The sequence below is a fragment of the Schistocerca nitens genome, chromosome 8 (genome assembly GCF_023898315.1).
Source record: "Schistocerca nitens isolate TAMUIC-IGC-003100 chromosome 8, iqSchNite1.1, whole genome shotgun sequence".
Lineage (NCBI taxonomy): Eukaryota > Metazoa > Arthropoda > Insecta > Orthoptera > Acrididae > Schistocerca > Schistocerca nitens.
The window spans coordinates 236,258,560-236,286,132 of NC_064621.1; positions in this window are offsets into that span (position 1 = coordinate 236,258,560).

Here is a 27,573-nt window from a genome sequence, read left to right on the forward strand (position 1 = left end):
TGTAATCGAGCTTCATCCACACATGCAGCACACTCTTCTTCAGCGTGATAATGCCATACCACACCCAAGTGCTGCGACATTTGGGGCAATCCGATGCCTTGGGTTCACTGTCATCGATTATCCTCCATACAGTCGTGACATCTGTTTCCAAAACTTAAGGAACACCTTTGAAGACTTCACTTTGATAGTAATGAAGCTGCTCAAGCAGAGGTGAATTTGCGACTCCGTCAACAAAGTCAAACATTCTACAGTGACAGTATCAACAAACTAGTCTATTGTTGGGAGAAATATGTTCGTCGGCAGTGTGACTATGATGAGAAATAAATATGTAGACGTGAAGTATAAAGATGTAGAATGTTAATAACGTTTGTTTTATTTAACATAAAAAAATTCGAAGGCATTATTTTTCAGCGCGCTCTCGTACGACTAGAAGCGCTGTACCCAATAGCAAGAGGACACCCAGATAAAATCAGGGTGGGGAGAGGGGGGGGGGAGGGGGACATCATATTAGTTTCGCGGTGAATGGCGAAATAATTTTGAGATTCCCACACAAACCGTTCTGGATGTATTTGTTGCTAGCCAGTATCACTCACTTCTAACTGATACTCAGTTGCTACATCTGTGAGTAGCAAGTCCCCCCACAGGGTACGCCTATGTCGTATAAGAAGCATAGTCTAGATTACTGGACAAGGATTATAGCAGAATTGTGTTAAAATTAAAATCAGTATCCTATTCCTTAATCTTCCAATAAATGGGTGACTAACCTCTCAATAAAACTGTGATTCATATATAACCTTTCAATAATTAACTGACTGTGAATCTAAACTGGAAAATCTAGACGTCAGCAATGCTGCGTCATGGCCCTGAAAAGTCATTCTGAATAAACTAAAAATTCTTACCTCAATTAAGTCGCCGGATAACGCGCATATATCTGCTCCTATAAGAAATTTTTCTGGCACAGCCCAGTGCAATGCTGGTCACTAGATTTTGTTATGTATGAAAAAGAACTGATTTTATTTACGATAATTCACATGACTATGGATAGGAGAAATTAGTAAAAACTTTAAATTCAGATGAATGATTGTCAAAAGTTATCTTTATAAGAAAGATTATTATTGAAAAGTAATTGAAAAATTATTTACATGTGACTTTGATATAACAATAGTACAAAATGAGTTGTTGCAAATTACATATGCGCGTGGCAATAAATAATAATAATTTTTGTTTTTACCTTATACTTCATCGCTCAGGCACCGCTATCGTTCTCCACGACCGGCCTTGGTAATTCCATAGAGGACACAAGTGCTCTCTGTGAGCTATACAACTAGACAACTGCTCTCTAAGATCGACCTGACCCAACCGCCCAACTGCGGGCTACTACTACTACTGCTGCCGACACTGCTCTCTGGTCTGCGATTGTATTGTAGCACACATATCGCAGGCAGCGCGTGAGCAATCCATCGAAGTTATGTCTGCTCGAGTGCGCTAGCAATCAGTTCCTTAGTCATGGACCTCTTACAAGTAAAATGTTTTTAATGAAAACTTTCGAGTGACACGTTCGCCATTCCAATACAAAACAAGTGCATAGAGGCATTAAAAAGTGTAATTTTTAAAACCGAAATATTTGGATAAATGTCGTAGACACGAAAAACTTGACTGGGATCAGAAATTTTCGAACATCGACCTAAAAATCGTAGGCAGCTGAGCGAAGGAAATTGAGGTCAGAATAAACTTCAGGCCCTTTCAAAGGCTGTGCTGTGCGTCAGAAGCTGGAAAATGAAAACTTTGCATGGAATTATTGCGATAAATTCATTTAATTTGTTTTCAAAATTGTACTTTTTACAACTCGTAGAACGCGTATATCCGTACTTGAATATTGCCACTGATATTTTATTATTTGCGGAAGCTAAAGTAGACATTACGGACACTTTGTTTTCATAAACACAGACTAGCTTGTCGAAAGGCGAATTCCAGCCAATCTAGTCATCTTGTTTTATTTGTAATACGTAATCATAACAGTATTATTAATTGCCGTTCTTGGAAGCTGAGCGGGATACGCAAAGAACTGGAAGTTTTGATTTCGAGAACGGTTTGAAATTTAACAAGAACGGCCTAACGTAATGAGCGAAACGAATTACAACTCAGTACTGAACGAAGACCGGTGATATTGACACGAGTAACTAGTGACCAAGACAGAAATAAGTAACGGTGGAGCCGGAACGAGGAACGAGTGGTCAGCCGTTCCGTTCAGTTTAGTGAACCGTTCCTCTGGACCCGTTTACTCGCAAACGACACTCCTCTAGTGCTCAGCTCAACAATAACGCTTCCTCCCACGTCCGAAGGTGAGGCTGGCAAAACTCAATTTCCACATGCAACTGATGAGACACAACTCGAGTGGTGAAACCGAAACTGCCCGTGGAAACTTAAACTGCGATCAGGTCACTTTTATTCATGTCACTAAAAGTTAAAAGTAGTTTTAACTATGTGAGACCTTCAATTAGCAGCGTTCTATTGGCACCTCGCTGCTGTTTTTCGGAACACCGCCAGTCTGGAATCACAACAAACACGTGAAAGAACAACTTATTTATAATAGAATGAGCTGTCTGTTTCTGTAGTTATACGCAGAATAGGTTATGCTTTCAGAAATCTTGTGTCGTTCTCTTTCTTTAACATGTATTACGAGATTACTGAAATACATGTGAGAGTAGTTTGTTCTTACTATGCTGACAATAATTACACAAAGTACAGAGTTGTTGAGGCTTTCATAGCCACTTGTTGATCTGTTGTCTGCTGGCTTTTGTCAAAGGATCTTCGTCCGACATTTGTTTACGTAAAGATGTGAGCACTTCATGTTGTGTAAGAACAGCCCTTCAATCACGACAGCAAAGTAGTACAGTACGTGTTAAAAGACGCGTGATGACCTACATTGTCTTTACAAACTTGATATCCATTAGGGGTTTTACTCCTCTTATGATCACTCAATAAGAAATTTTTGTAAATAATTATTGCTTAGCTGTTTCAGTATCTTTACTTTCATTTTAACACAACGATGGTCAGGCAAACATCTTCAGATGGATTATGGTGCTTCACTTGATTGAATTTGCTTTTGACAGCTACATGATTCTTTATGTGGTAGCCAGAGATGTGGTTGTGTAGTTATGCGTCGTCTCTTACTGGTGGAGAAACATCAGTATTATTTGACGCTCTCAAAGGATTTCTGCACTTCCCTGCATATGTGTGGAAGCTGTACTTACAGCGTATCTGGGCGAATATATTTGTTGTATGTTGTTATAGCGAAATCCCCGCATCTATTGCTACGCACTTTTCAATTTACAAGTCTTACGGTTCAAAGATGTTTGCTGTGACAAAGTGTCTAACGATATTGCGAAGTAGCTACAAATGGAGATGTGTTAATATTATGGAAATTCTACGTTACCACAGTACGGCGAAGTTAATTATTTTAATTTAAAAATGAAAAAGTGCTGAAAATTTCTAATTTGGCTATGCTGACTTAAGCGAGATTACAGGATGTCAAATCAAACGCCTTTTAGCGTCTAGTTTCCAAACTTATTAATTTTATTTGGTTACCAGTTTCGGCTATTTATTACGCCATCTTCAGGCCCCTGAACGACTTTTAGGAAGATTCCACCTCGGTTCTGGTCGTAACAGGGACTAGCTTACGAATACTGGTATCTCTAGACTTCTTCTTGCTTTAGCGACCTCTTCAACCATGACGGGAAGCAGCTATCTACAGATACCAGTATTCGAATGCTGGCCCTTCTTTTGACCAGAACCGATGTGGAATCTCCCTACACGTCGGTCAGGGGACTGAAGCTGGCGTAGTAAATCGCCGAAACTGGTAGCCAAATAAAATAAGTTTGAAAACAGACGGCTGAAAGGTGTTTGATTTGACATCCTGTATCGAACAGCCGAGTCCCGCATCTATCTCTAGATAGATGGACATACAGTAACTAAGACAGATTCTGTAATTTAATGTGTACTTAATGCTTTTACAAACGCTATTTCATGGGAATTACAACTATAGATGTGCTGTATAACTACTGGTTACACTTTACTGGTATCACCCGTAACATACTTGAATTGGATTAGATTTTATCATTTGATAGCTGTTATCCAACCTGCTTATTGTGCTTGAAAATTTCAAGTTCTTCTTACAGGTCCATCGTACAGCCTCACTTCTATATGTCAGAAACAAATTCATCAATGTAAATCACCATAATCCATCTGAAGCCGAACACATAGTGGAGTTAAAAATAAAAGTGATTGAAGCACATCTTATAACGGCATGCGCAGGCTGTGTACTGCACTAAAGCGCCAAAGACACTGGTATAGGCAAGCGTATTCAAATAGTATTGTTGTTAGTATACTGACAATAATTACACAAAGTACAGAGTTGTTGAGGCTTTCATAGCCACTTGTTGACCTGTGGTCTGCTGGCTTTTGTCAAAGGAATTTCGTCCGACATGTCCGATATGTAGACATGCAGAACACGGGTTGCGGTCGGCAACGCCTGTATAAGACAACAAGTGTTTGGCGCAGTTGCTAGATTGGTTACTGGTGCTACACTGGCAAGTTATCAAGATTTAAGTGAGTTTGAATATTGTGTTATAGTCGGCGCACGAGCGATGGGACACAGCATCTCGGAGGTAGCGATGACGTGTGGATTTTCCCGTACGACCAGTTCACGACTGTACCGTGAATATCAGAAATCCTGTAAAACATCAAATCTCCGACATCGCTGTGGCCAGAAAAAGGTCCTGCAAGAACGGGACCAACTACGACTGAAGAGAATCGTTCACAGTGACAGAAGTGCAATCCTTCCGCAAATTGCTGCAGATTTCAGTGGTGGGCCATCAGCAAGTGGTAGTGCGCGAACCATTTAACGAAACATCATCGATATGAGTTTTGGCAGCCGAAGCCCCACTCGTATATTCTTGATGACTACACGACACAAATCTTTACGCCTCGCCTGGGCCCGTCAGCACCGACATTGGACTGTTAATGACTGGAAACACGTAGCCTGGTCGGACGAGTCTCGTTTCAATTTGTATCAGGCGGAAGGACGTGTACGGGTATGGAGACAACGTCATGAATCCATGGACCCTGCAAGTCAGCAGGGGGCTTTTGAAGCTGGTGGAGGATCTGTAATGATGTGGGACATGTGCAGTAGGAGTGATATGGGACCCCTGATACGTCTAGATACGACAGGTGACACTTACTTATGCGTACTGTCTGATCACCTGTTTCCAGTCATGTCCATTGTGCATTCCGACGGACTTGGTCAATTCCAGCAGGACAATGCGACACCACAAACGTCCAGAATAGCTACAGAGTGGCTCCAGGAACACTCTTCTAAGTTTAAAAACTGGCCACCAAACTCCCTAGACATGAACATTATTGAGCACATCTGGGATGCCTTTCAAAGGACCTATGCGATATTAGGCAGGTGTACCAGTTTCTTTGGCTCTTCAGTGTACAAGATTGCTCAAATGGAGCTATTTCATCACCATAGTCTGAAAGGAACTTAACTGATACACAATCTGAACTACATAGCAATTGATACGGTGCCGACTGTAGCCTGTTGACAAAGGTCCGAGCATGCGATGTAGGTTCCTAGATACACACTATGTGATCAAAAGTATCCGGACACCTGGCTGAAAATGACTCACAAGTTCGTGGCGCCCTCCTTCGGTAATGCTGGAATTCAATATGGTCGTGGCCCACCCTTAGCATTGATGAGAGTCAGGAGTTGGAAGGTTTCTTGAGCAATGGCAGCCCATTCTTCGCGGAGTGCTGCACTGAGGAGAGGTATCGATGTCCGTCTGTGAGGCCTGGCACAAAGTAAGCGTTCCAAAATATCCAAAAGGTGTTCTAAAGGATTCAGATCAGGACTCTGTGCACGCCAGTCCATTACAGGGATGTTATTGTCATGTAACCACTCCGTCATAGGCCGTACATTATGAATAGGTGCTCGATCGTGTTGAAAGATGCAATCGCCATATCAGAATTGTTCTTCAACAGTGGGAAGCAAGAAGGTGCATGAAACATCAATGTCGGCCGCGGTGGCCGTGCGGTTCTAGGCGCTGCAGTCCGGAACCGCGGGACTGCTACGGTCGCAGGTTCGAATCCGGCCTCGGGCATGGATGTGTGTGATGTCCTTAGGTTAGTTAGGTTTAAGTAGTTCTAAGTTCTAGGGGACTGATGACCTAAGATGTTAAGTCCCATAGTGCTCAGAGCCATTTGAACCATTTTTTGAAACATCAATGTAGGTCTGTGCTGTGATAGTGCCACACAAAACAACAAGGGGTGCAAGCCCCCTCCACGTAAAACAAGACCAAAACTTAACACCACCGCCTCTGAATTTTACTGTTGGCACTGCACACGCTGGCAGATGACGTACACCGGGTATTCGCCATACCCACATCCTGTCATCGGATCGCCACATTGTGTACAGTTATTCGTCACTCCACACAACGACCAGGAGAGCGGTGTGCTGACCACACGCCCCTTCTATCCGCATCCTCAGCTGAGGATGACACGGCGGTCGGATGGTCCCGATGGGCCACTTGTGGCCTGAAGACGGAGTGCCATTGTCAGTCTCCGTATGGCCGGATGGTCGAATCTTGCAATATTCAGATTTGTGAGGTAGTCGGATGTGACAGTGGCCTGATGCTCGACTGCACGGGAATGTGAGGGCAGACATCCTCCTCGCCTAGGTTCTGGTCGACCACAACAAAGGATGTTCGTCGTACTGTGCACCGCTCACGTCGTATCCCATTCACGTCTGCATCTGCCATCCGAGAATAACAGATGGACTTCTTGCAACTTTTTGCGTCATCCCACACCATTGGTCGGAGGATTGCACCAGCCGGACTAGGGAATTACCTTTCCGTGCGTGGGCTGCCGTTAATACCACAACACAAATGGCTGAGTCTGGAGGCTTCCGTGACTGGCAAGCACGGGCTGCTGATGAACGGAATTACACTATGTTCAGCGATGAATCGCGGTTCTGTACTAACCCAGAAGACCATCATAAGCGATTATAGCAGCACTTGAGGAAGAGGTACCATTCTGCTTGAAGAGTTTGACAGAGCACTGAAAGACCTAAGTCGAAACAAGGCCCCGGGAGTAGACAACATTCCATTAGAACTACTGACGGCCTTGGGAGAGCCAGTCATGACAAAACTCTACCATCTGGTGAGCAAGATGTATGAGACAGGCGAAATAACCTCAGACTTCAAGAAGAATATAGTAATTCCAATCCCAAAGAAAGCAGGTGTTGACAGATGTGAAAATTACCGAAATTAGTTTAATAAGTCACAGCTGCAAAATACTAACACGAATTCTTTACAGAGGAATGGAAAAACTGGTAGAAGCCGACCTCGGGGAAGATCAGTTTGGATTCCGTTGAAATATTGGAACACGTGAGGCAATACTGACCCTACTACTTATCTTAGGAAATAGATTAAGGAAAGGCAAACCTACGTTTCTAGCATTTGTAGACATAGAGAAAGCTTTTGACAATGTTGACTAGAATACTCTCTTTCAAATTCTGAAGGTGGCAGGGGTAAAACACAGGGAGCGAAAGGCTATTTACAATTTGTACAGAAACCAGATGGCAGTTATAAGAGTCGAGGGGCATGAAAGGGAAGCAGTGGTTGGGAATGGAGTGAGACAGGGTTGTAGTCTCTCCCCGATGTTATTCAATCTGTATATTGAGCAAGCAGTAAAGGAAACAAAAGAAAAATTTAGAGTAGGAATTCAAATCCATGGAGAAGAAATAAAAACTTTGAGGTTCGCCGATGACATTGTAATTCTGTCAGAGACAGCAAAGGACTTGGAAGAGCAGCTGAACGGAATGGACAGGGTCTTGAAAGGAGAATATAAGATGAACATCAACAAAAGCAAAACGAGAATAATGGAATATAGTCGAATTAAATCGGGTGATGCTGCAGGAATTAGATTACGAAATGAGACACTTAAAGTAGTAAATGAGCTTTGCTATTTGGGGAGCTAAATAACTGATGATGGTCGAAGTAGAGAGGATATAAAATGTAGACTGGCAATGGCAAGGAAATCGTTTCTGAAGAAGAGAAATTTGTTAACATCGAGTATAGATTTAAGTGTCAGGAAGTCATTTCTGAAAGTATTTGTATGGAGTGTAGCCATGTATGGAAGTGAAAAATGGACAATAAATAGTTTTTACAAGAAGAGAATAGAAGCTTTCGAAATGTTGTGCTACAGAAGAATGCTGAAGATTAGATGGGTAGATCACATAACTAATGAGGAGGTATTGACTAAAATTGGAGAGAAGAGAAATTTGTGGCACAACTTGACTAGAAGAAGGGATCGGTTGGTAGGGCATTCTGAGGCATCAAGGGATCACCAATTTAGTATTGGAGGGCAACGTGGAGGGGAAAAGTCGTAGAGGGAGACCAAGAGATGAATACACTAAACAGATTCAGAAGGATGTAGGTTGCAGTAGGTACTGGGAGTTGAAGAATCTTGCACAGGATAGAGTAGCATGGAGAGCTGCAGCAAATCAGTCTCAGGACTGAAGACCACAACAACAATATATATTATTTTCAGACAAAAGAACTCAGCGGTTCTGTTTTTTCCACAGGTTGAAGCAAAAAAAGTAAAATTCTTAAAAATTTTTACTGACATAGCAAATGATCACTAACTGGCAATGCTTTAGGATGGTGAAATGGTCTTGGGGTGGTTATTTTCGTGAAGACAGCTCTATAGTAGTACAGCGTACTCTCCCCGAGGCACCGTACGGTGTCTAGCGAAGTATGTATGTAGGTGTTAATGTGGACTGGAAGGCTTTCCCTTACCAAATGACTTAAGTTGGTCCTCTATACCAAATGCACCCACCTCTAAATGAATCGCGTTGGCACTTAGCTACTTAGCCACCGAGTTACAGAATTGCCACAACCCGAGAAGCCTCGCACTGCTGTACAGTTAACAGTATCGGCACGACGCGCTCCTCGTCTCTGGATTAGCAGCAGTTTCCCGCTAGCTGCTGTAGGTTTGGCTGTTTTAGAGTGCGCGCCTGCCATTGTTCGCTGGCAGACGGATAAGTCGGTGCTCGAGGGCGGAAGAGGCAGCTCTTAGCGATTTATCATTTGACTCGGCTTGGCTTGGCTTTGCTGGGGCTGCGAGCAATTGTCATTGTCATGCAGATGCGGCGCTCTCCATCCGGGTAGGAACGCCGCACCGGCTGTCCCTTGTTCCTCACACTGTGTACGAGTTGCGGGGGTGATCGCTGACTTACGCATGCGGGTCTAAGTGGCCGACAAGTCATTACACTCCCTGAGGAACGTGCTAATCCATTGATCACAAGACGATTCAAACAGGCGAGGCCTCCGATACCATTTTCGATTTTTTGTTTCCTCCAAAGTTTCTCGAACAGTAAAGTCACTTACACTGAAAAGCCAAAGAAACTGGTACAGTTGCATAATATACTGTAGGGCCCCACGAGCACTAAGAAGTGCCGCAACGCGACGTGACATGGACTCGATTAATTTCTCAAATACTGCTGGAGGGAATTGACGCTGTGAATCCAGTAGGGATGTCCATAAATCTGTAAGAGTACGACGGGGTGGATATCTTGTACGTAGGCTGTTTTGGTTTTTATGTTGGTAACGCCACGTAGCGCTCTGTATGAAAATCACGACTGTGCTGCGTGCAGTCTGTGGGTGGTTTGTATTGTTGGAATATTTGCTATTGTAGTGTTGGGCAGTTGGATGTGAACAGCGTGTAGCGTTGTGCAGTTGGAGGTGAGCCGCCAGGTGTGGTGGATGTGGGGAGAGAGATAGCAGAATTTTGAGAGCGGACGATATGGACGTGTGTCCGCCAGAAAAAGGAAATTTGTAACACAGGATGTCATGAACCATGAACTGATATTTTAGCTGGCAGCATTGGCGCTCGCTGTATTGCAGTAGTTCGAGTAACGAAGATTTTTGTGAGGTAAGTGATTCATGAAAGGTATAGGTTATTGTTAGTAAGGGCCACTCTTTTTTAGGTCAGATTGCGTTGCGCTAAAAATATTCTGTGTCAGTTCAGTGTACATCAGAATAAGTAAAGAGAGTAATGTCTGAGTACGTTCCGTTTCGCTCAGTTGTTTGAAAATCAAATAACGTAAGAGGTTTACCAGCACAGTAATTTATAATTTTCAGAAGGGGATGTTTCAGTCTCTTCTGAACAACACGTTGCAAGGCATATGCTGAATAATTTTCATGTCTGGGGAGCTTGCTGGCCAGCGGAAGTGTCTGAAATCAGACGAGAGTTCCTGGAACCACTCTGTAGCGATTCTGGACGTGTGAGGTGTTTAACACTGTCTTGCTGGAATTGCCCGAGTCCGTCGAAATGCACGATGGACATGAATGGATGCAGGTGATCAGACAGTATGCTAACGTACGTGTCACCTGTCAGAGTCGTATCTAGACGTATCAAGGGCCCTATATCGCTCCAACTGCACACGCTCCACACCATTACAGTGCCTCCACCAGCTTGAACAGTCCCCTGCTGACGAGCGGGGTCCATGGGTTCATGAGGTTGTCTCCATACCCATACACTTTCATCCGCTCGATACAATTTCAAACGATTCTCGTCCAACCAAGCAACATGTTTCCAGTCATCAACAGTCCAATGTCGGTTTGGTTTGGTTTTGTTTTTCTTCAGGGCGCAAAAAAACAGCTGGGGTCATACGTGGTGTTGACGGACCCAGACGAGGCGTCAAGCTTTGTGTCGTGTAGTCATCAAGGTACACGAGTGGGCCTTCGGCTCCGAAAGCCCATATCGATGATGCTTCATTGAATGGTTCGCATGCTGACACTTGTTGATGGCCTAGTATTGAAATCTGCAGCAGTTTGCGGAAGGGTTGCACTTCTGTCACGTTGAACTATTCTCTTGAGTCGTCTTTGGTTCCATTCTTGAAGGTCTTTTTCGGGTCTCCGCGATGTCGGAGATTTGATGTTTTACTGGATTCCTGACAGTCACGGCACTCTCATGAAATGGTCCTACGGGAAAATCCGCACTTCATCGCCACATCCGAGATGCTGTGTCCCATGGCTCGTGCGCCGACCGTAACACCACGTCAAACTCACTTAAAACTTCATAGCCTGCCATTGTAGCAGCAGTAACCGATCTAACAACTGCACCAGACACTTGTCTTATATAGGCGTTGCCGACGGCAGCGCCGTATTCTGCCTGTTTTCATACCTCTGTTTTTGAATACGCATGCCTATATTAATTTCTTTGGCGCTTTAGTGTAGAAAGGACGAATAAAAATTGCATTTAAATTATCCCACTATCTCTTGAAATGCAAGTTACCTTTGTCATCATCCACAAGAATGTGTGCTCTTCGGACCTGTGTGGCCATTTTGCATAGGTCCTGTATCAGGCACTTATGTTTTGCAAAATGTATGTCAGTAGAGCACTTCTGTCCGCGCTTAGCACAGCTTTACTTGACATTAGGCCTATATATTTCTTCTGTCTGGCCTTACTGTCACTCTTTTTCTCTGTCGCAATGTTTGCTCTTTGGTGCCACAGACCGAAATTGGAGATATTGCGAATCGTGTTGTAAAGTGGTTGGAAATCAAGGTAAGAGATTTCTTTAGTGCCCCACACTTTTTTCTGTCGCGTCTGTACAATTTTAAATGTTGTTCAAGTAGTAGCATTGGTGATGCTTCTCTGTAAATATTTGACTTTGTTTCGTATGCATTCTGCCTGACACTGCGGCAATGTACCAGAATAAGCGCCTGATGGTCTCTGTTTCGATCCCCGTATAGTTCAAGGTTTTTATCTACGAATCACTTCTTTCTACTGTGTAATGAAGAGGATGATCCCAATTGCTGAAGGAATTACAGGAGACTATGAATGTGCTTTCAGAAGGTACAGATACACGACACACAAGATTTTTACGCTCACACATGAATCAAAAAAGTCTGGGAGCGTATCGTTGATATTCACATGCTTTTTTTATTTAAAAAAGCTTATAACAGCCTACATAAGGGAACAATCACCAATGTCTCGAAAGAGCTTCACTTTCCACAAAAGTTAATACGTCTAGTACATGTGTTTAAACGAAATCTATTGCAGAGTAAAGACCACTAGAGGAATGTCGGAGCATTTTGAAGTCAAAACTGGTCTTAGACAATGAGGTGCATTATCTCCAATACTTTTTAATTTAATTTTAGAAAAGGTAGACAGAGAAAACAAAAAACTGAGTACATCACATATTAAACGAAGCTGGAAAAAAACTGGGTAATAACACAATAAATCACCTTGAAAATACGGACGATGTTGTTCTAATAAGTGGTAGCGTCGAGGATTTGCAGCTCATTATGTGTTCGTACAGAAATATTGCAAGGAAAACAGACCTGCAAATTAAAGAGGAGAAAGTTGAGTGAGGGTCATGAGGAAGGCACCCAAGGAAGGTACCCCATTGATAGACGATGGAATAACATTTTTAGGCATAGAATAGACATATTTAAATATTTGGGAATTATTTTTAACGAGCAGAATAGAACGGAAGTTGACAATGAGGAGCAGCAAATAGAGCATATTTTGGCTTAGTTGATGTGCTGTGCAGTAAAGCAGTTTCGAGAAGTTTTAAAATAAGACCATAGCAGACTGTAATTCTCCCGGTAGCTCTGTATGGCTCTGAAACATTTACATTGAGGAAGTCAGATGAATAAAAAACTGCTAGCCTTCGAGTGAAAGATATTAAAAGAAATATTTCGTCCCAAGAGAGACGCCCGGTCATAGGACTGGAGGATATTAATAAACCGAGAACTGGCAGACCTATACTCACAAGCTAACATTACCCGAAGGATGAAGAGAAGAACATTGATGTGGGGAGAACGCCTAATAAGGATGTAAGAGGAAAGATTATCACGAGTGGCATTCTCACGATCCGTGGAGGGCAGGAGCCGAGGAAGGCTACGGAGAGTATGGAAGGATGATGTCAACAGGGGTATGGAGGTAACGGATCTGAGAAAAGGAGAATGGACCACGAAAGCCAAGAAGAGAAATGCCTGGCGAAGGTATGTAGAGAACGCATATGGTGTTCCAGGCTAAAGCGACCATTAAGAAGAAGAAGGAGAGATTCACTTCTTTCAATACTGACAATAGGTATACCCTTTCTACAAGCTATTAATTTCCTGCGAAAACACTCATCACTGTTCTATTGGTAACCTTTTCCACATGGTTAATTTCCATTCAAGATGGTTCAAATGGCTCTAAGAACTATGGGTCTTAACATATGAGGTCATCTGTCCCCTACTTAAACGTAACTAACCTAAGGACATCACACACATCCATGTCCGAGGCAGGATTCGTGCCTGCGACCGTAGTAGCAGTGCGGTTCCGGACTGAAGCGCCTAGAACCCCTCGGCCACAAAGGCCGGCTATTTGCATTCACTTGCGAAGTTACAATCCCCCTCCCACTTTCTTTATGTTTTGCGCTAACAATTGCATTTTTACAAGAAGCTGACATGCTTTATTCACCTTGATGATGTTCGTGACCTTGATGAAATAGGCCTATCTTAGAATCAAAACAAGTCGTCGTAGTTATGCAGCTGGCGACGTGTGATCTTGCATTTTGTTGCATAAAATAACTGTAGTTCTTTTCGCTAGTTGTCAGCTCTCTGCAAAAGTATTGCAATACTTTGTTCACAAGAAACTTCCTGACAGATTAAAACTGTGTGCCGCACCGAGACTCGAACTCGGGGCCTTTGCAAAGGTCCCGAGTTCGAGTGTCTGTCCGGCACACAGTTTTAATCTGCCAGGAAGTTTCATGACAATGCACACTCCGCTGCAGAGTGAAAATTTCATTTTATTAACATACTCATCGGAAGTTATGCTTTGATGTAAAACTATCGGCCCTCTAGTTCATGTTTTCAAATGGTTCAAATGGCTCTGAGCACTCCGCGGTTCCAGGCTGAAGCGCCTAGAACCGGTCGGCCACACCGGCTGGCAGTTCATGTTTTACTAGATGCATACCACACTCCTGTTCTCTTCACGCAAATAGTCTTGAAGTGACTGAAGGGGTTTTCCGGAACTCCAACGTCGATTTTCTGCGAGTTCACGAAGTCCGCTAAACGCCTTGCTCTGTTTCGAATTTTTGTACGTGGCTTGTTGGTTGTGGCTCCAGGTACTCCACTTGACATACTACCTTATGCACCAGTTACTTTGGTTCGGCCTCTGTAACGCTACGGAATGACCCAGAACCAAGCTCACATTGACGCTCATTTTCTACAACTGTAGTAGTACACTGCCTGATCAAAGATGTCAGCATATCCCTGTGTAACGTGTAACTGACCACTAGCTGTCACCAGAGGCGAAACAATATAAAAGAAGGCAGGGGGTAGTGTATTATCAGTAGAAAGACAGTAACTGCAGAATCGATCGATAAGGAGAGCTCAGTGACTTCGAACGAGGACTAGTTATTGGATGTCACTTGAGAAACAGATCCACTAGAGAAATACCAATCACTGATAAGCCGCCCACATCGATTGTTGGTGGAGTGACTCTGAAGTGGAAACGCGAAGCAACAGCCACAGCTAAACCAAGAGCAAGCAGATATCATGTAGTTACAGACAGGAACTGTCGAGCATGGCGGAGGGTGGTCGTAAATAATCGCGTGAAATCAGCGGAAGGAAAAAACCCCTACTTCCCAAATGCTACCAGCAGTCCTTGTAGCACAATGACTGTTCGCAGGGGGTTAAAAACAATGGGGTACAATGGAGGAACACCTCCTCAGAAACAACACGTTTCTGTAGTCAGTACTAAGCGACGCTTGAGGCGCTATGAAGAGAGACGCTACTGGGCAGTAGATGATTGTAAACGAATGATTTCGATTGGTGAATCACGCTGTATCCTGTGGCAATCCGGTGGAAGGGTTTAGGTTTGGCGAATGCCCGGAAAACGTTACCTGGTACCAAGTGTAGCGCCGAGCTGTGAAGTAAGGAGAAGCTGGTGTTTTCTGTGGTTAGGGTGTGCTCCGCGCTTAAGAAAACATTAAATGTGGAAGGATAGGAACACATTTTACAGCACTGTGCACTGCGCACAGTAGAGGAACAGTTCAGAGACGAAGACTGTTTGCTTCAGCATGACAGTACACTCTGTCATAAACAACGTCTGTGAGGCAATGGCTTTTCGACAAAAATTAGTGAAACTGATCTGCCCAAAGACTGACCTCAAACCAATGGAACACCTTCGATATGAGTTAGAACCTATATTTCGCTCCAGACCACAGCGTTCAACATGACTACCCTCGGAAAATTGGAGAGTAATTAAAATCTATAGAGAAGAAATAAAAACTTAGTGGTTTGCTGACGACATTGTAATTCTCTCAGACACAGCAAAGGACTTGGAAGAGCAGTTGAACGGAATGGACGGTGTCTTGAAAGGAGGATATAAGATGAATATCAAAAAAAGGAAGACGAACATAATGGAATGTAGTCGAATTAAATCAGATGATGCTGAGGGAATCAGATGAGGAAATGAGACATTTAAAGTAGTAGATGAGTTTTGGTGTTTGGGGAGCAAAATAACTGATGATCGTCGAAATAAGAGGATATAAAACGTACACTGGCTATGGTAAGGAAAGCGTTTCTGAACAAGATAAATCTGTTAACATCGTGTGTAGATTTAAGAGTCAGGAAGTCTTTTCTGAAAGTATTTGTATGGAGTGTAGCCGTGTACGGAAGTGAAACATGGACGACAAATAGTTTAGACAGGAAGAGATAGAAGCTTTTGAAATGTGGAGCTACAGAAAAATGCTGAAGATTAGATGGGTAGATTACGTAACTAATGAGGAGGTAATGAATAGAATTGGGGAGAAGAGGAATTAGTGGCACAACTTGACTAGAAGAAGGGATCCTTTGGTAGGACACATTCTGAAGCATCAAGGGATCACCAATTTAGTATTGGAGGCAAGTGTGGTATGTAAAAATCGTAGAGGGAGACCAAGAGATGAATACAGCAAGCAGATTCAGAAGGAGTAGGTTGCAGTAGGTACTCCGAGATGAAGAAGCTTGCGCAGGATAGAGTAGCATGGAGAGATGTATGAAACCAGTCTCTGGACTGAAGACCACAACAGCAACAATTCCGCATTATTTGGGACACCTTTGTAGTTCTTTTTCACTCAGACATATTTCAGCTCTTTGTGTGCTGTCTTCAGTCGGTTAGTTTTTTTTTTTCCTTCTGCAAAATTGTTACATGATAATCTTTGGAGAAAAATTCTGGTACAGAATGCTTACATTTGTAAAATGAGCGATTATTTCAAATGTTTTTACATTGGCTTGTATACAGAACAGAGTTGAGACATGTCACTGAGTTGAGGCATTCTATGTCTGTTATTTACTATATGTCTAAAGTTTCTATTTTTATAGTGTCCACCCCTGGTAGCTGAGTAATGGCGGCACGGTAACTCAGCGTGTTCGGATCATCGACGAACTGAAGTTCGACGTCCGCCCGAGCAGATGCAATGAACGAATACGAACAAAGAGACTAAAAAAAAAAAAAAAAAAAAAGTGGTCAGCGCCACAGAATGTCAATCCCAAGGGCCCGGGTTCGATTCCCGGCTTGGTCGGAGATTTTCTCCGCTCAGTGTCTGGGTGTTGTGTTGTCCTAATCATCATCATTTCATCTCCATCGACGCGCAAGTCGCCGAAGTGGCGTCAAATGGTTCAAATGGCTCTGAGCACTATGCGACTTAACTTCTGAGGTCATCAGTCGCCTAGAACTTAGAACCAATGAAACCTAACTAACCTAAGGACATCACACACATCCATGCCCGAGGCAGGATTCGAACCTGCGACTGTAGCGGTCGCTCGGCTCCAGACTGTAGCGCCTAGAACCGCACGGCCACTCTGGCCGGCGAAGTGGCGTCAAATCGAAAGACTTACACCCGGCGAACGGTCTACCCGACGGGAGGCCCTAGTCACATGACATTATTATTGTTTTTATAGCCCATTTGGAAATGAAGGGGATGTATGTATTTGTTTACATGTTTCACATGGAGCTACTGGATATTTATGCTACTACCAGTTAAATGCGTCTATGCGTTTGTTTACTTACCTCACATGAAGCTACTGGGTATTTATGCTACTAGCAGAAATATCCAATAGCTCCATATGAAGTATGTACACAAATACATCCATCCACTTTATTTCCGAATGTACTATGAAAATAGAAACTTCAAATATTTCGTAAATATACGAAATAGAACGCTTCTACTTAGAGTCTTTGCTGTGGACCTCGCCGTTTTTCTCATAAACTGACTCTCGACACTCCAACATGTGCGTAGTGCATTAGTAAAAATCCGTCGGCCAGTGAGATCAGTTTCAAAATCTGCAAGAGACCAATGATCTTGGTATCTAAATAAACTAACGAATTGACAGTCTTAAAGAAGACTTCACGTCCAGTCGACATCGAAGTCATTAGAAACAGAGCACAAGCTCGGATTATTTCACGGATGAGGAAGGATTTTGACTGTGCTCTTTCAAAGCACCCCGGCATATGTTTGACGCTATTTAGGGAAATCACGGGAAACCTAAGTCTGAATGTCCGGACATGGATTTCAACCGTCGTCCTCCCGAACACAGTGTGCTAAACATAGAGCCACATCGCTCGATAATTCGTAATCTTGGTCTCATTTTAATTTCTTTGATTAGATCGATCAGTTTCAGCTTTACAGAGGCTACAGGACCTTAAAACGAGCTGCGATGTACAGAACGCTTAGTTGTAAAGCTAATATATGGCTACACGTGTGTCCTCTGTGTCTCTGCTCTTTTAAGATGCAATGATTGCTGTGAAGCTGAAGTCGGAAATGTTCAAATAAATCAAAATGTGATACAGAATATGAATTCTTCAGTTTATTTCCCTACAAAACCACTGTAAATTCTTCCGTTAGTCCTGGATCGAATAATGAGGTCGTAACGAAGCCGCCAACCAAGTCGGTCTGTCATTGGCATACAATCTCTTTTGGTGTCACGTGCGAGTAAGACAATGAAGCGAGTCGCTTGTTAACGTAATTAACGACATACAGATCATATTAACATTACCTTCGCTGAAACTCAATACAATATACTGACGCCAAATCTAAGAAATCAGACTTAACTAATGGAACACTTTGAACATTTTATATAAGAAAGTATTTGATGTGGTGTGCTGGTAGTCGTCCTGTTCTTGTATATTCCATTGAAAACTTCGAGCAACTCGACAGACGCATCTGCTGACAGCTTCCAACAGTTTCACAAAATATGTCACAAGTGTGATGTAGCTAATGGTGATTACTTTGAGGGCAGTAAAGGTATTTTGTTTGTAATTCTTTTTCCTTTACTTTGAAGGCCAGTAAATGTATTTGGTTCGTGACTAATGTTTCCTTTATTTTCTGAGACCACTCACCGAACTGTTCGTACTCACTTTTTACTATGAGGAGTTGTACAAAATTTGCTGTGGTATGAAAATAAAGCCTTTCGAGACCAGTGCACGTATAACACAATTTCTTCCTCTACATGTCTGGACCATTTTCAGAAAATTCAGGCACTGGAGCAGTGGTACTGTGGTAAGACACTGGACTCGCATTCGGGAGGAGGGAGGTTCAAGTCCTCGTGTGGCTGCCCAGATTAACGTTTTCTGTCGTTTTCCCAAATCGGTTAAGGTGCACTTCGAGTAGTTCGTTTGAAAGGGAGTAGCTCGGGGCTGTAACTAACCTGGAAAAACCTCTGCAAAGCCCCAGGGCCCCAAACAAAGGACTCGAAGGAAAGAAAGCATAAATAATAAGGACAAATTAAAATGAAAAGGAGAAATGGAGAAATTAGTAAAATCAAACAGTTACGTGACACCTTTTTCTCTTTAGTATTAAATTGACATACCAAGTTAACATGCGACTGCTGCTAAACGTAATAGAACTTCTCGTCGTAGTGGTGTACGAAATACTGATTAAAATTGTTTGGTAAATCGCTCCTGTGATGCGGGAGCGACAAGAGCGACCAATGAGAGGTGATATTGCTGCCGAGACTACCAGCGGTATATCGCTCGTCTGTCGGGAACTTAATGAACTTGTTGCCGACGGGTGTACTTGATGTGAAGGACCGGGAGGTATAAAACGGTACAAGAACTCAAGAAGAAATTATACACTCCTGGAAATTGAAATAAGAACACCGTGAATTCATTGTCCCAGGAAGGGGAAACTTTATTGACACATTCCTGGGGTCAGATACATCACATGATCACACTGATAGAACCACAGGCACATAGACACAGGCAACAGAGCATGCACAATGTCGGCACTAGTACAGTGTATATCCACCTTTCGCAGCAATGCAGGCTGCTATTCTCCCATGGAGACGATCGTAGAGATGCTGGATGTAGTCCTGTGGAACGGCTTGCCATGCCATGCCAGCGTTCGTGCTGGACGTGCAGACCGCGTGAGACGACGCTTCATCCAGTCCCAAACATGCTCAATGGGGGACAGATCCGGAGATCTTGCTGGCCAGGGTAGTTGACTTACACCTTCTAGAGCACGTTGGGTGGCACGGGATACATGCGGACGTGCATTGTCCTGTTGGAACAGCAAGTTCCCTTGCCGGTCTAGGAATGGTAGAACGATGGGTTCGATGAAGGTTTGGATGTACCGTGCACTATTCAGTGTCCCCTCGACGATCACCAGTGGTGTACGGCCAGTGTAGGACATGGCTCCCCACACCATGATGCCGGGTGTTGGCCCTGTGTGCCTCGGTCGTATGCAGTCCTGATTGTGGCGCTCAGCTGCACGGCGCCAAACACGCATACGACCATCATTGGCACCAAGGCAGAAGCGACTCTCATCGCTGAAGACGACAAGTCTCCATTCGTCCCTCCATTCACGCCTGTCGCGACACCACTGGAGGCGGGCTGCACGATGTTGGGGCGTGAGCGGAAGACGGCCTAACGGTGTGCGGGACCGTAGCCCAGCTTCATGGAGACGGTTGCGAATGGTCCTCGCCGATACCCCAGGAGCAACAGTGTCCCTAATTTGCTGGGAAGTGGCGGTGCGGTCCCCTACGGCACTGCGTAGGATCCTACGGTCTTGGCGTGCATCCGTGCGTCGCTGCGGTCCGGTCCCAGGTCGACGGGCACGTGCACCTTCCGCCGACCACTGGCGACAACATCGATGTACTGTGGAGACCTCACGCCCCACGTGTTGAGCAATTTGGCGGTACGTCCACCCGGCCTCCCGCATGCCCACTATACGCCCTCGCTCAAAGTCCGTCAACTGCACATACGGTTCACGTTCACGCTGTCGCGGCATGCTACCAGTGTTAAAGACTGCGATGGAGCTCCGTATGCCACAGCAAACTGGCTGACACTGACGGCGGCGGTGCACAAATGCTGCGCAGGTAGCGCCATTCGACTGCCAACACCGCGGTTCCTGGTGTGTCCGCTGTGCCGTGCGTGTGATCATTGCTTGTACAGCCCTCTCGCAGTGTCCGGAGCAAGTATGGTGGGTCTGACACACCGGTGTCAATGTGTTCTTTTTTCCATTTCCAGGAGTGTAGTTGCTGCTGCAAGTAACTTCCCAGCGAAATGAAACGCAGTATTAAGCAACGGCGTCTGTAGTGTCACACCCATTGCGCACCGTATCGTTTGACAGCCAGAGTTGACAGTGTCAGAGAGAAGAAAAGTCAAGAAAATATGGCAGCACTGAACTCAGACTGATGAATCGAACTGCGTTGACACAAAGATGACCCATGTAATTATTTACAGCAGAAGCAACAAATTCATACCGCATCTCATTCCACCAAGAGGCAGGCAAACTTTTTAAAATGCGTATCATTTATAAGACAAATTAGTTTTGTGACAAAAATACAGCTTAACGCATGAAATCCATCTACAACGTGTTAAAGATACTTATAAAAATATATATCTTGTTATATGTGCATGAAAAACGTGCGTTTCATGATACCAAATGATACACTTGACTGGTCGACGATTATCATTACGTGCGAATGCATAAGTGTACTTGACACGGAAACTTCGATGGAGAATGGATAATTTATAGTAATCCGTCTTTCCTTTAATTACAAGATTTATTAAATTGAGGCTTCTCCAAAATAAAGTGCTCCAGACAAGCCGTGATAAACAAATTCGATGAATGGTTTGAAAAATAAGATTTCCCTGAAGACAGTTGCCATGTCCAAAGTCTCCGTGTTCATTTCACTCCTACGCCTGATGACATATGCCTATGAAAGGTACAACAGATTTGACACCTGTGTTTTGGTTGCTAGGAATTAGAAGAACTGAAATGTTTATTTTTGGCTTACCTTCTGACTGCTGTCACTGCTCTGTGGTGTGAATGGATTTTACTGTTTTCTTCTTTGCCGACTAGGGACGGGCACATTCTGTTGCTCTCCGATCGTCTCTTCTCAGACCGTTTCTCAGCAACCGTATGGGCCACTGCAGGGACCCCTGTATTGTTAAGATCTGCACCACGTAGCGATTGCATGTTTACTCTTAGAAGGTACGCGGGAAATAATCCCTGCATAATTAAGGATGTTACTATCCCATGATAATAGACTTAACTCAGAATGACGCTCTATTTACCTCACTGTTGGCAGCATTTATGCGAAACAAAGTACTTTGCTTTAAGAAATGAAGTATCTCTATACATAAAGGTCAATTCGGTGACTGACTGATTCATCATAGCACAGCCTAAACCGCAAACTATAATGAAAGGGTAGAGTACCGCCCGACATTGAAAATAGGTACAACATTCTTCGTTATTCTTGTCAGTACAACATATTTTTTCTAATAATAACTCAATTTCAATTAATACAGCGAAGCCGGATACCAGTGTTGGAAAGAATGACAATTTATTTATTTAACTGATCACATGTGCACTCCCACAAAATAAATCCCTACATCCAGTTTGGTGAGATCTGTGAAATGAATGAATGTATGGTCGTCTGCTAACCGCAGATAGTGAATGTGAATATATGATCATCTTTGAGACGATCTTTTGGTCACCTTTGGTGGAACCAAAGAGATGAAATTTACCGGAGCTTTGAGCGCCTGGAATGTGGCTGACCAATGTGTAGCATGGTTTTCCCCCACCTCGACAGAGGTGCGAGATGACCTGAAGAACGGCCATGTTTCAGCACTCTGCTGCTGGATCTTGTGTTGGTAAGACCTGTCTTAGGTGTGCTCCGTAAAGACAAAAGAGTGGAGACATGGTATGCATGTGAAATAATTAAGAGTAGTTTGGAATAATAATTTCTCTATTTCAGGAACTTTTGTGGGGAGAATTAAATGTCAGGCAGGTAATATTAAGGGGGTCGTAATAATCTTCGGAAGTGACCAACGGTCACAATGAAACCACGTGTAGCAATAAGTTGAAATACTGGCGAGTGCTAGTACTAAGTGCTTAAGTTAAGCTGAATTACTAGCGTGTGTACTATAAGTTGGAAATATTTAAGAAATGGCGTGTGCAGGACTTCCACGTGATGAATACTGTGTGAGTCTCAATCTGTGTATGAGACAAAGGATAAAGAGAAGTACTCATCCATGGTATCAGTTGAGGACTCGCGTGTGTGATGAATATGTTCTTAATATTACTTTGCGAGATATGTTTCCGTGTGACGCTCGATTCAAACTACAATACTCGGAGAGAGACGCAGGGTGAGTCAGCCGTCTATCCAGCAACGCCACTTGGCTTGCTTTGCACAGGAAGACGTGTATATATCCTCCAGAGTTCATAGTAGGAAAGAAAAATTACGAAGTGGGGCAGTGTCGTGTGAAACTGGGATAAATACTAATTGAAGTGGGAAAGCTGAAAGTGATGTGATTATAACGTTGTGACTATTCTTTGTATTGTATGTTGCCAGTGTGATGTATTTCATGAAATTTAAGTATGTGTGGTTGGCAACAAGATAGTTTCAGAGGCAGTGGGTTATGCATGTTCCTTTTTGTACCGCTCGGTCTGGAGGAAATTTTCGTAATGATGGGTGTGAGAGTCGAAGTGTGAGATATAGAAAAAGATCCACCATCCTATCCAGAAAGTGCACTGTAGCGTTAAATAATTACGAGACCATAAGATAGAGAATCACCAATGTAAAGCCATGCCCACTGGGCGGAATTTCTCATGTGTTATTGTTGTAGGTTATAGAATTTGTGTGTTTAGGTTATAGAATTTATCGGAATAAATAAGATAGTGAAAAGAAAAAGATTGGTGGCCTTTTCCTTCGAATAGTATGTTGGCACGATACCCAGAATTTCTAATGTGTGCGCCATTCATATTCAGTGCGATGCCCACGTGTTGATCAAAGCCTTTAAATAAGAAAGAAAATGTGGTATTGCCAGTGCGTAGTGAACAATCAGAGTTGTGTAAATTACTAATAGTCAGATGTGCGTTTCGGTACCCGTTGCGTAATATTCAAACAGGAGAATAACTTGTAACTTAATTGTGAGTACTAGAGTTCATGTTACTCGATAAATAAGAATGAGTCCATTCGCTTGGCAGACCACTCATCTTGCAGGCCTGACTGCTTGATGCCACAATATGAGTAAGGCATGTGGGTGCCTCTCAATAGAAACTTGAAATTTGGAGAGGGTGTTGATCTCAGACTTCGGCCGTCGTTTAAGAAGCGATTCTTCGAAATTCCACCGATAAGAGGGTGAAAATGTTTAGCTATTGAGGCAATTTTGAAACTAGACGTACGAAAACTAGTATTTCGGTTTCTCAGTCAGAAAGCATTTCTTGAAATTTAACCCCTATAGAAGGAAATAAGGGATGAAATGTTTTATGAAATATTTCATTATCAAAGAATTTTAAGCTAAATCTATGAAAATTTGAATGTACCTTCTCCCTTGGAAATAAAAAAATTCGTGGGGTCAAGTCGGGGGTGAAATGTTTTATGAAAATATTTCATTCCGAAAGCATTTTTAAAGCTAAATCTATAAAAACTGGTATTTGGCTTCTCGGTTAGGAATGAAAAACTTGCGTGTTTCACTTATTTTGGAAATTCGACCCCCAAGGGGCTGAAATAAGGTCAGACTGGTTAACTGACTCATCAGCGCCCTGCCCAAACTGCTAAGGAGGCGTGACATTTGGAGAGGGCATTGATCTTATATTGCAGGCATCATCTAAGAAGGGACTGTTCGAAATTCCACTCCTAAGGAGGTGAAGCGGAGGGTGAAAGGCTTTTTGAAAATATGTCGCTATTAAGGCAATTTTGAAGCTAGAACAGCGAAAATTGGTATCTGACTTCTCTGTTAGAACCAACCAAATAAATTTTTCAGCATCTTTGGAAATTCAACGACTAAGGTCGTAAGAAAGTAGGCGAAAGTTTTTTGAAAATAAATAATTATTAAAGAACGTTTTGAAGCATATTTACAGCGACCTCTATGAAAATTCGTATTTGGCTTCTCGATTAGAAATTAAAAAAAAAAAAAGAAATGCGTGTTTCAGTGTCTTTGCTAGTTCAATCCCCAGAGGGAATGAAATAGGGAACGAAAAGTTTTGTAAATTATTTTATTATGAAAGCATTTTTGAAGCTCAATCTACGAAAATTTGTACTTGGCTTTTCTGTCAGAAATTAAAAAAAAAACTACGTCTTTCAATGTTTTTGGAAATAGGGGTGAAATAGAAAGTCGAAATTTTTGAGAAAATATTTATTTGTGTTAAAAAAATTAAAGCTAAATGCATGAAAATAGGTATTTTACTTCTAGTTTAGATACAAAGAAATATGTGGTAAGGGTGAAAGTTTCTTTGGAAATATCACTACAAGAACGCAAAAGGCATGATTAACAAAAAACTTTAACACTGCCTACCAGAATCGCATTTTGGTCACAAGTACATTCGGAAGAGGTCATGCTTCTATGTCCTTTATTAGCGTGAAACGTTTAGAAGGTGTTGAAATTTGTGAACAACATAAAATAATGTCAACTGTTCTCAGCGGAGCCGGTGTTGATAAAAACTTTATTTAGAGAATAAATATCGAAACTTTCTGATGTGCAAGACTTAGCAGAGCTGACACCGAGCTACCCTGATATAAGCATAACCATTTACGATATATTAAACAGAACCTACAGCGGTAGCAGAAGATGAGCGTTCTGTTCCCATCCTCAAAATATTTTGAAAATATGTGTACTATGTAATGAGTGAGCAATGGTTACCTGGTCTATTATGACTTGGAGAAGTTTGAGAATAGAGTAGGAGCAGGCTTGGAGAAGAGGGAGGGGGACCCATTTTAGGAACATCCACCGGGGTGCCACGACTATAGTTCCTCTCCTGGCACAGCCGATTTCCTCCCTAATCCTTCCCCAATCCGAGCTTGTCTTCCGTCTCTGACGACCTCATTGTCGACGAGACGTTAAACCGAATCTTCCTTTTCTCCTTCCTTCATTTGCATACCCTTTATATATATATATATATATATATATATATATATATATATATATATATATATATATATATATATATATATATATATATATACTCGTATTTTTGTACTTTCTTTTTTCCTTGCTTTAATATGAACAAAAGGTTTCACTAGGTCTCACATGAAGATGCTAAGTTAAAAATTAATCTTCCTCGGAGGTTCAAATTTTGGTGACACATTTTTTTAAAAACTGACGAACAGCTATTGAAATGGTATCTACCTGTGTTGTGAATAAATCCGTGTGGATCGCTTAATGTGTAGGAACTTCAGAAAGTAAGTTAACATATCGTGGCGCATTGTCAGGAGAGAGTACATGTTCCGATTTTCATCCCGACACGTAACAGATGCATCACAGTGTGCGAGCGAAATGGCGCGGCGACTAGGAAAGTATTACAAAGTAAATGTACGCACGACTGTACCATTTTTGTCGGCAAAACGTGTAAAGTGCAAAGATTCACTATGAAATTCTGGTAGTGAATGGACGAGATGCGAAGTTGTGTCCAGCCGAAGTTAAATGGTGCCAACAATTTGAACAAGGCCTCACAAACGGGGATGACGCTAATCTGAAGGAAGGGAGCTCTTGTACTATGCGATTTCCGTCTTTTCGGCAAACCCAAAGAACACGAGGGGGAAAAGAGATTTTCCAACGGCGAGGACCTTCACAGACCTGTTCTCGAATTACTCCGTGGCCAAGGAACAGATTTCTATCGTCGAGAAATTTAACGATTGGTAGAACTTTCCGACTGTTGTTTACAGAGATTTGATTACTACATTGAAAAGTAGTGTTGAGAGGTCGCATGTCTTTAAGATGCACACATTGACTTGGCCCCCTCTCATATTTATATCTTACTCTGAGTAATTCGATTTGGGGCAGTATGGCCAAGTATTGTCATTACAAGGCTAGTATTGAGAACTCAGAAGATACGAATATTTTCCTCTCTAATTGCATGTGGTGAAAAGTTGCTAATGCTTCACACGCGGACTTCCCACGAAGCGTCTCTCGTCACCCAGGTGGTCCGGTGGCAGGCGGGTTCTGCTGATCTTGAAAGGGTTAAGTCGACTGGTGTGAGGGAGTCGAGTGGATGCTTTCCAGACGCCGACATTGTCATAAGAGCAGGGGCGACACGCCCACAGGGGCCTGAAGGAGTGGCTGGGGTTAGAGATTCCGTTACTTCGAAGAAAATTAGTAAAAACACTTTCTGACGGGCTACCAGCGAGGCGTGGGAATGACTTGTGTTCCCAGGCAGTGTTGGCAGGCAAATTCCCGCGTTTTCTGCAAAACCTTAACTGTGATTGGCTTGCCCAGGGGATAGCTCCATGACGTAGCAAAATCGGTGCAGAAATTGGCGCCAAGTATCTCCATTGGTGGAATAGTAGTGCTTCGGCAATAGACTGGAATTTTCCACCGGTTTTCGAGTTACTGATTGGCACGTTTAACCACGGCCACTGCCGTGGGGGCAGGAATGTTCTGTGTTAGGTTTGTACGGGTGCTTTTCAGAGAGTCGGCTCTCGCCTTTCGGTGGGAGTAGGTTACAAGACTGAGCTCTCGCTGCTCTGGACAACCTGCCTTCCGTTGGCTATCTAATATACTTTCATTTAATTGTAACTGTTTGACGAAGTTGCTGAAGTTTCGACTTCAACGTAACTTTCCGAGTACAGTTGGCAATTGAGCATTCTGCATACAGGCGGCCTATGTTGTCCGTCTTGAACAGTTTTGACTAAAGTTGACTGTATCGGTGTTACTGTGTGACTTTGCTTGTTAAAATTACTCACTGTACCGTCAGTGATTGTGTAGCGAGCCTTCTTCGTCTCACTCAGAGGCGCATTTGATTTGCTAGGAAGTCTTTCGTCTGGAACAACCAGACTAGGATAATTTGTTTCGGGCTATACTCGCAACATTATCATCAGCACGACGGGACGTCGAAGCAACCAGCCATCACCTCCGGTATGCCAGATCGTGTCCTTGCATTTATGAAGACAGCTTGGTAATGTATGTCCGCAGCACCGGCAAATTAGGGAATTTTGCTCTGTGATAATCAGAGCTCAGCAGAGCGCACCTGTTCCCGTCTTTTCTAATGTGGTTCTGTCTTAGGTGTTCATTGTCTGAGTTCTTACT